Source organism: Globicephala melas, chromosome 7, assembly GCF_963455315.2.
Source record: "Globicephala melas chromosome 7, mGloMel1.2, whole genome shotgun sequence".
Classification (NCBI taxonomy): domain Eukaryota; kingdom Metazoa; phylum Chordata; class Mammalia; order Artiodactyla; family Delphinidae; genus Globicephala; species Globicephala melas.
The window spans coordinates 27,958,881-27,969,755 of record NC_083320.1 but is presented as its reverse complement, the minus strand read 5'-3'; the positions used below and the strand labels follow the sequence as shown (position 1 = coordinate 27,969,755).

At 41.8% G+C, this 10,875-nt stretch overlaps 1 protein-coding gene across 17 annotated transcripts in view; it reads left to right on the top strand.

Moving 5' to 3' along the window:
- Window positions 1–10,875, top strand: part of PIKFYVE (phosphoinositide kinase, FYVE-type zinc finger containing) — a 151,244-nt gene that overhangs the window by 35,799 nt on the left and 104,570 nt on the right. For 2 of the 17 annotated variants that reach the window (XM_060301933.1, XM_060301925.1), the window contains exon 5: window positions 8,951–9,112. The exons of 13 other annotated variants lie outside the window; for them this stretch is intronic. The gene's annotated coding sequence lies outside the window, so the exon portion shown is untranslated. Of the gene's footprint in view, window positions 1–97; window positions 254–8,950; window positions 9,113–10,875 lie in introns of those variants that run through there. 2 more of the 17 variants (XM_060301932.2, XM_060301929.1) reach the window with 2 other exon arrangements.

The window sequence follows — 10,875 nt, the reverse complement described above, 5'->3', positions numbered from 1 at the left end:
ATACACCCACACTCCCTGAAGGGGGAGAAAAAGTCATACATTTGGGACAGGAGTATGATCCCGACCTGAAGTTCACAGACCTTTTTTATCTGAGCAGGCTTCAGTTTCCCATCTAAATGATTCATGGAAAGCTGAGAGCGTGTGAGCCGTCCACCTCCCCCAGGGGTTTTTGTAGCGCTCGGCTGCAGACTCAGGAGTCAACTGGCCAAGCGAGGATTTCTGGGGGAGCCAGTGAACCTCGGGCTCCTCACAGGTAGACTGATTCTACTTGGTGACCGTAGACATGGGGCAGGGGAAATCCTGAACAACTGTCACCATTTATCTCCTGCTAAGTGGTCTCCCTGCTCACACACTTAACACTTCCTCCCTTGCTTAAAGCTTGCTGATGATTTCCCATTGCTCTTAGAGTAAGATCTAAACTCCTAACCGTGGCCTGTGAGTGAGTGTCCTCTATGCCCTTGGACAGGGGCAGACTGTCGCTCTGCCCCATCTAGTCCTGGGTGTCTGTTATCATTACCACTTAACTCTCTTTTCCACCCCTCTCCACCATCCAAGTCTCTCATCTACCTGATATCTCAGGTGTTCTATGAGTGACAGTAACACTCTAGATTTGGATTTTTATAGGCTAGCTGTTCACTCCATATTGAATTTATATTGTACTCAGAACGTTCCAGGTTTTGTGAGCTTGAAGTTTATACAATTTGGGGACGCTTTTTAAGACAAGGAATGCAAAAATGTGAATACAAGATTGAATGTTTATTTAGGACTATTAATCACCACAAGTTACACATTTGAAAGAGGTAACAAATACCACAAACATTAAAAATAAAGAAAAAACTCAGTATTAATATTATCTTTATTAGCTCACCAACATACCCTAAAATCTTTTTTTCTTGCATACTCTTTGATTACCTCTTGAGGTGACAAAGATTTTGTAATAATTATTTTCTATAGAGAGATTGGAAAGAAAATTGTCTTTCCTCTAGTGTAGTTGTTTACAACTTATTTGAAATTATAAAGTATTAGAATAGACTAAAAGTTCTTTTTCAGCTTATTGATTCCATGTTGGTAATGTCTCCTTCATTACGTTTTCCACAATTTCCTTCTCAGGAGATGCTCCTTCCTCAGGGCAACTCCTGGAAGACTTTAGCCTTGACCTTGCTAGGCTTCTTCACCCCTGCCCTCCCCCTCCCCTCAACCCCACACCCACACCCACCTCCATCCCCCCCACCAGCTGAGGTTGCTGAAGCTTGTCCAACTCAGCCAAGTACTCGTCAACTTCAGTGTTCCCCTCCCCAGCTCTGATCCTTGGAGACAGAGAGAAGGTTCGGGTGCTCAGTGGTCCGTCAGGGGCTGCTTGTTGCCCAGACTCATTGGTGGGACTTCCCTGGTGGCACAGTGGTTAAGAATCTGCCTGCCAATGCACGGGACACACATTCGATCCCTGGCCCAGGATGATTCCACATGCCGCGAAGCAACTAAACCTGTGAGCCACAACTACTGCGCCCTCGTGCCACAACTACTGAAGCTCACGTGCCTAGAGCCCGTGCTCTGCAACAAGAGAAGCCACCGCAATGAGAAACCCAGACACTGCAGTGAAGAGTAGCCCCTGCTCGCTGCAACTAGAGAAAGCCCGTGCACAGCAACAAAGACCCAACGCAGCCAAAAATAAAGAGATAAAATAAATAATAATTTTAAAAAGCCCAGACATTCTTTACTTCTAAAAAAAAAAAGACTCATTGGTGAAGGCAATGCTAGCAGTGTGCCTGTCCTGCCACAGTGCCAGGACCACCTGCCGGGCACAGAGGGTGACCTCTGGCTGGGGCCAGCCTGCTGCCTCCTCCTCGCAACCCCCATGGAGGACACATTCAGCCTTGGAAGAACCCAGGAAAATGTGAGACCCTCCACCTTGGCTGCTTTAGCTTTGGGAGAAAACCCACCTCTCAAACTTCTTCATCTCAGGACATTAAAATCAAAACAAAACCACTCTTACACCTCAGTGAGGAAATTCTCTGTTCTCATGGCATGTCCTTGAGGCAGGTGTAAAAATAGTATCCATGTTTTATACATAAGGAAACCACGGATGGAAAGGGGGATGGTTTGCTGGGGGAAGTCATTTTATCAGCTCTGACTTCCCAAGCACTGCATCTTCACTAGACATTTTTTTTTTCTTCACTAGACATTTTAATGTCTTCTTTAAACTTTCTAAAATCCCTAAAATAGTCATGATAGCTGCATGTAATATATTGACTTGATACCGTGGAAATGGAATTACATTTTCACAGAATGTTGGTATGAATTTTTTGTCTTCATCAAAATGTATATTTAAATTACTGAAGAATAATACTACTACATAGTATGATAATGGAATAGTAACTCTGTCATTTGGGGTAAATTACTTAACTTCTGCACTTTATTTCTCTGTTCTTTAAAGCACAGGGAGAATCTACCTCACAGGTTGTTCCAAACATTAGAAAAACTTTCTATATATAAAATATATTTTGACCTGAGACACTTACAGGTCTTTCACAGATGGTAGTCGTTAATATCGTAATGTTTGCATCTTAATTGTATTTATTCATCCTTTGCTCTTTAAAAGTACTCTCTTAGTGGTTTATGTTGAATCTCCTTATTTCAGTGGTAAGCTCCTACAGTGTAAACATCGTGTTTTCTATCAATATCTTTGTGCTTCTCAAATAAGATGCATAATAACGCTTTGTGCTTATCATGCATTCACTAAACATTATCTGGAATGGGAAATTGTTTTATGTTCTGAAGGTAATGAGAACTCTGAACACATTTAACAGATAAAATCTCTGCTCTCATTTTTAGGAATGTTCTTGCCCTTATTGGTTGAACAATTAGGGGTCAGCAGGGGTTGACCAGATGGTAGTGTTTTTAGCATTTGCATTTGGTAGGGGGAAAAAACCCTGCGTGCACACATAGATAGTGTATGGTAAGCCAGCATATGTGAGCATAGCTCACAGGTTTTACACGAAAAAAAAAAAAAGAAAAGGCACTTTCCTGGTGGTCGGTCCAGTGGCTAAGGCACTGCGCTCCCAAAGCAGGGGGCCTGGGTTAGGGAACAAGATCCTACACGCTGCAACTAAGAGTCCGCATGCCTCCACTAAGAAGAGTTCGCATGCCACAACTACAGATCCCACATGCTGCAACGAAGCTCCAACGTGCTGCAACTAAGACCCGGTGCAGCCAAATAAATAAAATAAATAAATAAGATGAGATTTAGTAATCCTCTCTGTGAACACAAGAGACCAGACATTGAAGGGTAACAAAGCTATGACTATGCTCACCCTAGGATTTTGACAAGTCTGAGCATATCTGGGCAAGTCTGGAGGACCAGGGATTGCAGAGTTAGACCAAGATTCTATTTGCATCAGTGGTTCTCAACATTGGCTGTACTTTAGAATCACCTGAGGTGCCTCTAAAACTCCCCAGAACAATTAACTCAGAATCTTTGAGAGTAGAACTCAGCCATCCATATTCTTTACATTTCTCCAGGGGTTCCTGTAATATGCAGATGAGGTTGGGAAACACATGTGAAAGACCTAGGAACATCCTAGGTAATGCTCCATTATTGCAGTTACACTAACCTTCAATCTGAGGGAAACTTTTTTTTTTTTTTTGCGGTATGCGGGCCTCTCACTGTTGTGGCCTCTCCTGTTGCGGAGCACAGGCTCCGGACGCGCAGGCTCAGCGGCCATGGCTCACGGGCCCAGCCACTACGCGGCATGTGGGATCTTCCCGGACCGGGGCACGAACCCGTGTCCCCTGCATTGGCAGACGGACTCTCAACCACTGCACCACCAGGGAAGCCCTGGTTAGTGTTTTAAACAGCCTTCTTCCTCTACGACTTTGTTATAATTCCCTGTGTTTGAGGGCAATCTGAGGAGCCCCGTGATTATCCATGTGTACTCACAAACGACCCCTCTCCTCTTTTTGGATGGTTCTGCAGAATCCTTGAGCAAAGCCTGAGTATTTTTACTTGATCCAGGGTGTGAATTCTTTCTCTGAGTCTCCTCCACCTCTGGAGCAATTAAATGCCAGAATCCTGGGCGAATATGCTCAGAAAATCCTAGATACATGTGAATTTGCCGCAGGTACACAATTTAGATTTTCTCTGTGATTCGTTTCAAAAAGTAGAGCTTTTAGGTAAGTAAATAAGATTTGGGGAGAATATTCAAAGTAGTTAATTTAATTTTTTTACGTTTCTTTTTAAGAGTGAGTAGTTAAAATGATACAACTAATTCTCATATACACCTTGTTAAAAACTCAAATGGTACAGAGGTATACTGAATCAATGTGTGGGGACGTCCCTCCATTTCCCCCAGTAATCTTTTTTCTCTAGTTGTAAGTGCTATCACATCACTCAAGACACTACACTAAACATTTACATACACAGGTAAATACAGAAACACTTGTTTATTTTAATATAATTGGATTATACTGATATTTTTTGCAGTTCTCCCGCCTTCTTAAAATATGTCTTAGAAAGCTCTCTTTATTAGGATATATAAACATATCTCATTCTTTTTAACTGTGGTGTATATTTCACAGTAAAACTACACTGTCATACATTCACTTGTTCCTCTACTGAGAGACATTTAGGATATTTCTAATTGTTTGCTACAATAAGCAATTTCGCAGTGACAGTTTTCTAAAAATACATATTTAACTTTGTGAATAAGCATGTCCTTAAGAGAGATCTTTCAGAGTGGAATTGTTGAATTAAGGGACAGGTGCATTTAAATATTGACAGAAGCTGATAGAATGGCTGTCTCCATTTACTTTCCCCCTAACATTGTGTGGAGTCATCAGTCTCACTGTCAGCTGAGTCTCCCTGTATGATGGGGCATCACCAGGATTTTGTGTGAGCAGACAAAGAGAGATTTTGGAAAATTTTCCAGAGTACATTGGACCCCTCAGCTATTGAAAGCAGTCCTTCAATTCCTGGGTTGTAGAGTTTGCTCCAGTAGGTGATGGAGGACAGGATTTGTACGCTTGTGGTTTCTGAAGTAAGCATTTCTTTTCATGTCTGTGAGGTTTCTTTCATAATGCTATGCTTTATTAATAAAACTTTCCAAGCACATTTCCTCCCCTCTGCAGCAGTTTGTGTTCTAAGTGTGGTTACAGCTGTCAGTAGGTCAGTTGTAATTATCTGATCTGGATTGCAACCCTGTCTCTCCTCCTAAACGACTCAGCGGGGAGAAGCCAAAACCATTTTTTAACCCTAAAAATCATTCCCTTTGGCTTTTCCAGAGCTTACGTAGGAAGAGAGACCTACTAAACTCTTAGCTTCTCTCCAGTGAATAGCTTCATTTATTGTTCAGTGGTTAAGGAATAACACTGATAGCTGGTATTCTGTGCTGTAACCCCCTCTAATCACACTGTGCTCTCTTGTCCCTGCAATAGTCCCAGCTCTCAACTTTGCAGGACCCTCCAGGCCTATCTTGAGCCAGGGAATTAAAATGCCATAGTTGTCTTTTTTTTTTAGTTTATTTTATTGAGGTACAGTCGATTTACAATGTTGTGTTCATTTCTGCTGTACAGCGAAGAGATTCTGTTACACATAAATATACATTATTTTTCATATTCTTTTCCATTATGGTTTATCCCAGGATACTGAATATAGTTCCCTATAGGACCTTGTTGCTTATCCATTCTGTATATAAGAGTTTGCATCTGCTAACCCCGAAATCCCACTCCTTCCCTCCCCCACCTCCCTCCCCCTTGGCAACCACAAGTCGTTCTCTATGTCTGTGAGTCTGTTTCGTAGATAAGTTCATTTTTGTCATATTTTAGATTCCACATATAAGTGATATCATATGGTATTTGTCTTTCTCTGTCTGACTTACTTCACTTAGTATGATAATCTCTGGGCCCATCCATGTTGCTGCAAATGAAAATGCCATAGTTTTATGACACTTTATGGCTCCTATGACAATAAATTATCTGTAGTGGGGGAAAAAGCTGTGGAAAATTAATATGTGTTCTCCATATTACATGAAGTGGAGTGGTAATGGGTGGGGGGAGAAGAAGGCTGTAAAAATATTTGGATTTTAGATGTATTTTAGATCAGAAGTAGAAAGAAGAATGAAGCAGAAAGTATAACAACAATTTAAGAGGATTAACCAGAGGACATCATCTTGTTGAGCACTCGCTAGCTGCAGCATTTGCTTATTTCTAATCCCCATGACAACTCTATGAAGTAATGTCATTTCTTCGTCTGAAGATGTGGAGACTGAGGCTCAAAGTAGCTACATGACATGGCCAGAGGCTCATGAATAATAAGCAATTTTGCAGGATTTAAATCTATGTTCGCCTTGTTTCAGAATCTTTGCTGTTCTCACCATAGTACAGTTTGCTCCAGTCAAATGTGAATTTCAGTTAGAGTAAATAATTTTTTTTAGAATAAGTATGTCCCATATATTCCACAGGGTTATACTTATACTATAAAATTATTCATCATTTATCTGAAATTTAACTAGACAGACTGTATTTTTTTTGTTGTTGTTTGTTTGTTTTTTGTTTTTTTCGGTACGCGGGCCTCTCACTGTTGTGGCCTCTCCCGTTGCGGAGCACAGGCTCCGGACGCACAGGCCCAGCAGCCATGGCTCACGGGCCCAGCCGCTTCACGGCATGTGGGATCTTCCCGGACCGGGGCACGAACCCGCGTCCCCTGCATGGGCAGGCGGACTCTCAACCACTGAGCCACCAGGGAAGCCCCAGACTGTATTTTTATTTATTAAATCTGGCAACAGAAGACTCCCTAACCTACTAGAGCCAAGAGCAGGGGTGGAGGAGAGGAAAAGGTGAAAATCTCTCTCCCTCTTACCATTGTTCGTTTCCTTGTTTCTGGGTTCTCTTTATAGCTCTTTCCCTGCTTCTCTCAAGGCAGCATGACCCACACCTGGTGATATTCTCACATATGCCCTAGATTTTGATAGTAGTTTCTAGAGAGAATGTGACTGTTTTTGATGACCTGTGTCCTAAATCAATGGGCCAATTTGGACACCAAGGTTAAAGATTGCCAATCTTGTTTTACATAATGCAAAGAAGATGTTCCTTAGTTTTAAAGTTGTCAGATGTTAGCTTGGAAGATACAAAAATTATTCTAAAGGAAGGATATGCAAGGTGGTGGGGAGGCAATCGTGCCCAACCGTGATTAGATATAGAATTTGTTCTGCCGGGGTTGTAAATCAGCCAAAACTTGCTACCTCATAACAAGCACTGTTTGGTTCTCTGCAGAATTCAAAGATAACCTCCTATTCTTGAGGATAAGATAAAGGCACTAATAGAGAAATATGTTTGGAGATGGTGCTTTTACAAAGTTTGAGAACATCTGTAAAGCAACTATACTCCAATAAAAATTAAGAAAAGAAAAAAAGGGCTTCCCTGGTGGCTCAGTGGTTGAGAGTCCGCCTGCCCATGCAGGGGACGCGGGTTCGTGCCCCGGTCCGGGAAGATCCCACATGCCGTGAAGCGGCTGGGCCCGTGAGCCATGGCCGCTGGGCCTGCGCGTCCGGAGCCTGTGCTCCGCAACGGGAGAGGCCACAACAGTGAGAGGCCCACGTACCACAAAAAAAAAAAAAAAAGTTTGAGGACATCTGTGGACACCCAGCTGTATGCCACTGGCACACCATCAAGACTGGGACATTTTAAAATGGCGGCTCTGGATGTATAGAAGTGGTGATGCCACAGACTCACGGGGTCAGGCCAGGAATGTCATATGGGTGTCAAACAGAGCTGTTATGGAAGGTGTTCCTCTTTAGCATTCACCTCTGCATAAAAGAAACCTCTGTGATTGCCTGGCCAGGTTTATTTCTGGCTGCTCTTAGCCTGGTAGCACCCAAGGTCCAGGAGGGCCCAGGGACTCTGCATCTACTCGCTGTAACTCAGGGGTGATTGGGAGTGTTGCTGTAGCCTTGTCTAGCTTGGTGGAGTGGGGCACTGGGTGCCCAGACACCCTGCCAGTGCTGAGAATGTTCTTCAGCGTGGGATTTGTTAGAGTAAATGACTGGACACGGGCTCTAGGTTTTGAGTGACAATAGTTGCTTAAACAAGTCTTTCTATATAATGAGGAGTCCTATCCCAGTCTATTCCTGCCTCCTCAATTTCTTTTAGAATTTATGCTACATTCTAAAGGCATGTACTGTGCTGAGAAATGCTCTGAAAGGGGGTTCTATGAAGAACGTCATTCAGAAAGATGACAAAGATGACAAATACTGTACTGTAAACTCTTCATCTCGGAATTTGGAATAAATGAACCCACTATGGTAATCAGTATAACATAGTAGTATGCAAGTGACAATCTGAGGGGAAATCCAAAAAAATCAGTGAAAGGCTTTTTTCTCGAACTTTCCTTTTCACTTCTAATTCCTTACTTTCTCTGATTTATTTGATTAAATCCAACTTTTTTGTTACCATATTTGAACAGAGCTTAGTCTCATTCCTTCCAAGGTTCTAACTTAGAGTGAAAAGTTGGTAGGTTCTGTAGATTGTTTTTAAGAGTACTTTCTTAAATTTAATTTTTTTTATGTTAAAGTATAGTTGATTTACAATGTTGTGTTTGTTTCAGGTGTACAGCAAAGTGATTCAGTTATACATATACATATATCCATTCTTTTCAGATTCTTTTCCCATATAGGTTATTAAAGATTATTGAGTAGAGTTTCCTGTGCTATACAGTAGGTCCTTGTTGATTATCTATTTTATATATAGTAGTGTGTGTATGTTAATCCCCAAACTCCTAATTTATCCCTCTCCTGCCTCCTTTCCCCTTTGGTAACCATAAATTTGTTATTGAAGTCTCTGAGTCTTTCTGTTTTGTAAATAACTTCATTTGTATCATTTTTTTAGATTCCACATATAAACGATATCATATGATATTTGTCTTTCTCTGTCTGACTTAATTTAGTATGATAATCTCTAGGTCAATCCATGTTGCTGCAAATGGGATATATCCAGAGAAAACCATAATTGGAAAAGATATTGATACATGCAACCTAATGTTCACTACAGTACTATTTACAATTACCAAGACATGGAAGCAACATGAATGTCCATCAACAGAGGAATGGATGAAGAACATGTGGTACATATATACAATGGAATATTACTTAGCCATAAAAATGAGAGTACTTTTATTTGTCTTTTGGAGAGAGAAATGGATGCAGCTTAGTGATGAACCCAAACCCTGGAATAACAGAGATTTGAATTATCATCCTAGGTTTACCCTTTACCACTGCAGGGCAGGAGGTAGAGCTCAACTGATTGCTATGTTTATTCAGAGCATAAAAGTGCCAACTGGGGATTTTTATGGAAGTTTCATCACATAGGCATGATTGAACATTAACTGAATTTCCAGCCTCTCTTCAGAGAACTGGGTGGGTGGGTGGAGGTGAAAGTTTCAAGCTTCTAATCATGGCTTGGTCTTTCTGATGACCAGTCCCATCCAGCAGCCCACCAAGAGTCACCTCATTAGAACAAAATACATTCCTGTTATCCAGGAAATTCCAAGGGATTTAGGAGCTTCGTGTCAGGATGCAGGGTCAAAGACCCATATTAGAATAAAAGATGCTCCTGGTGTATCTATTTAGGAAATTACAAGGGTTTTAGGAGCTCTGTGCCAGGAACTGGGAGCAGAGATGAATATATACATTTTCTATTATCTCACAGCAACAAAGGCTAAGCTATGAGAGTTGGTGCCAGGCTGCATCTGCCCAGAGGAAGGGGTGTCTTCTCCTAATTCACTCAGAGGTGCCTATGGGCTAGTGATAGTCCTAGAGAGGACAGAAGATTAACTTATTTGGGGCAGTAACTGTGCTGTGGTTCCAGAATTCTTTCCTCTCAGAAAAGTATTCTGGACAGTCTACCTCTAAGATAGGGCTTTTTAGGTCCCAACTTCTGTTAGAGATCTTCCTAAGTAGTAAACATTCATGGAGTATTTCCAGTCAACAGAAAGCTAGGAGATCAGAAGTTCTGTAAAATGAAAAAGGAATTATAATATCTGTCTTTTTACTTCCAGGATGCTTACCTAAATGTTTCTTATCATCATTTTTTTTTCAGCGGACATATAGGATTCTAATGTCGCTAAGCCTTTCCTAATTGTCTCCGAATTCTTTAAATTAAATATAACAAATGTTGCATATTTAAAATATGCTTATCAGCCTGTTCTTCAATTAAGTTTGTAATGATTTCATTCCCTTTGTTGCGGCAAGAATGGCCATGTTGTCACCCTAAAAATATGGGACCTGGAGTCAAACTACCCGGGTTTGAATCCCATCTTTGCCACTTACCATCTGTGGCAGGTTACATTTTCCCAGATGGACACACAGTCCTCCTGTTCCTCTTGCTCTTCTTCTTTTATTTTTTTTTCCCTTATAAATTTATTTATTTTTGGCTGTGTTGGGTCTTGTTGCTGCGCCCGGGCTTTCTCTAGTTGCGGAGAGCAGGGGCAACTCTTCATTGCGGTGCACAGGCTTCTCATTGCAGTGGCTTCTCTTGTTGCGGAGCACCGGCTCTAGGTGCACAGGCTTCAGTAGTTGTGGCACGCGGGCTCAGTAGTTGTGGCTCACGGACTCTAGAGCCCAGGCTCAGTAGTTGTAGCACACGGGCTTAGTTGCTCCATGGCATGTGGGATCTTCCCAGACCAGGGCTCGAACCTGTGTCCCCTGCTTTGGCAGGTGGATTCTTAACCACTGCGCCACCAGGGAAGCCCCCTTATGCTCTTCTTATAAGGGGATATTGACTCCACTTTTATCAAGGTAGGGGGCAGATTTATCCACTTGAATCTGGACAGGTCTCTAATTGTCATAGAAGTAAAACTATGTGACTTTCAAGACTAGGTCTTAAAAG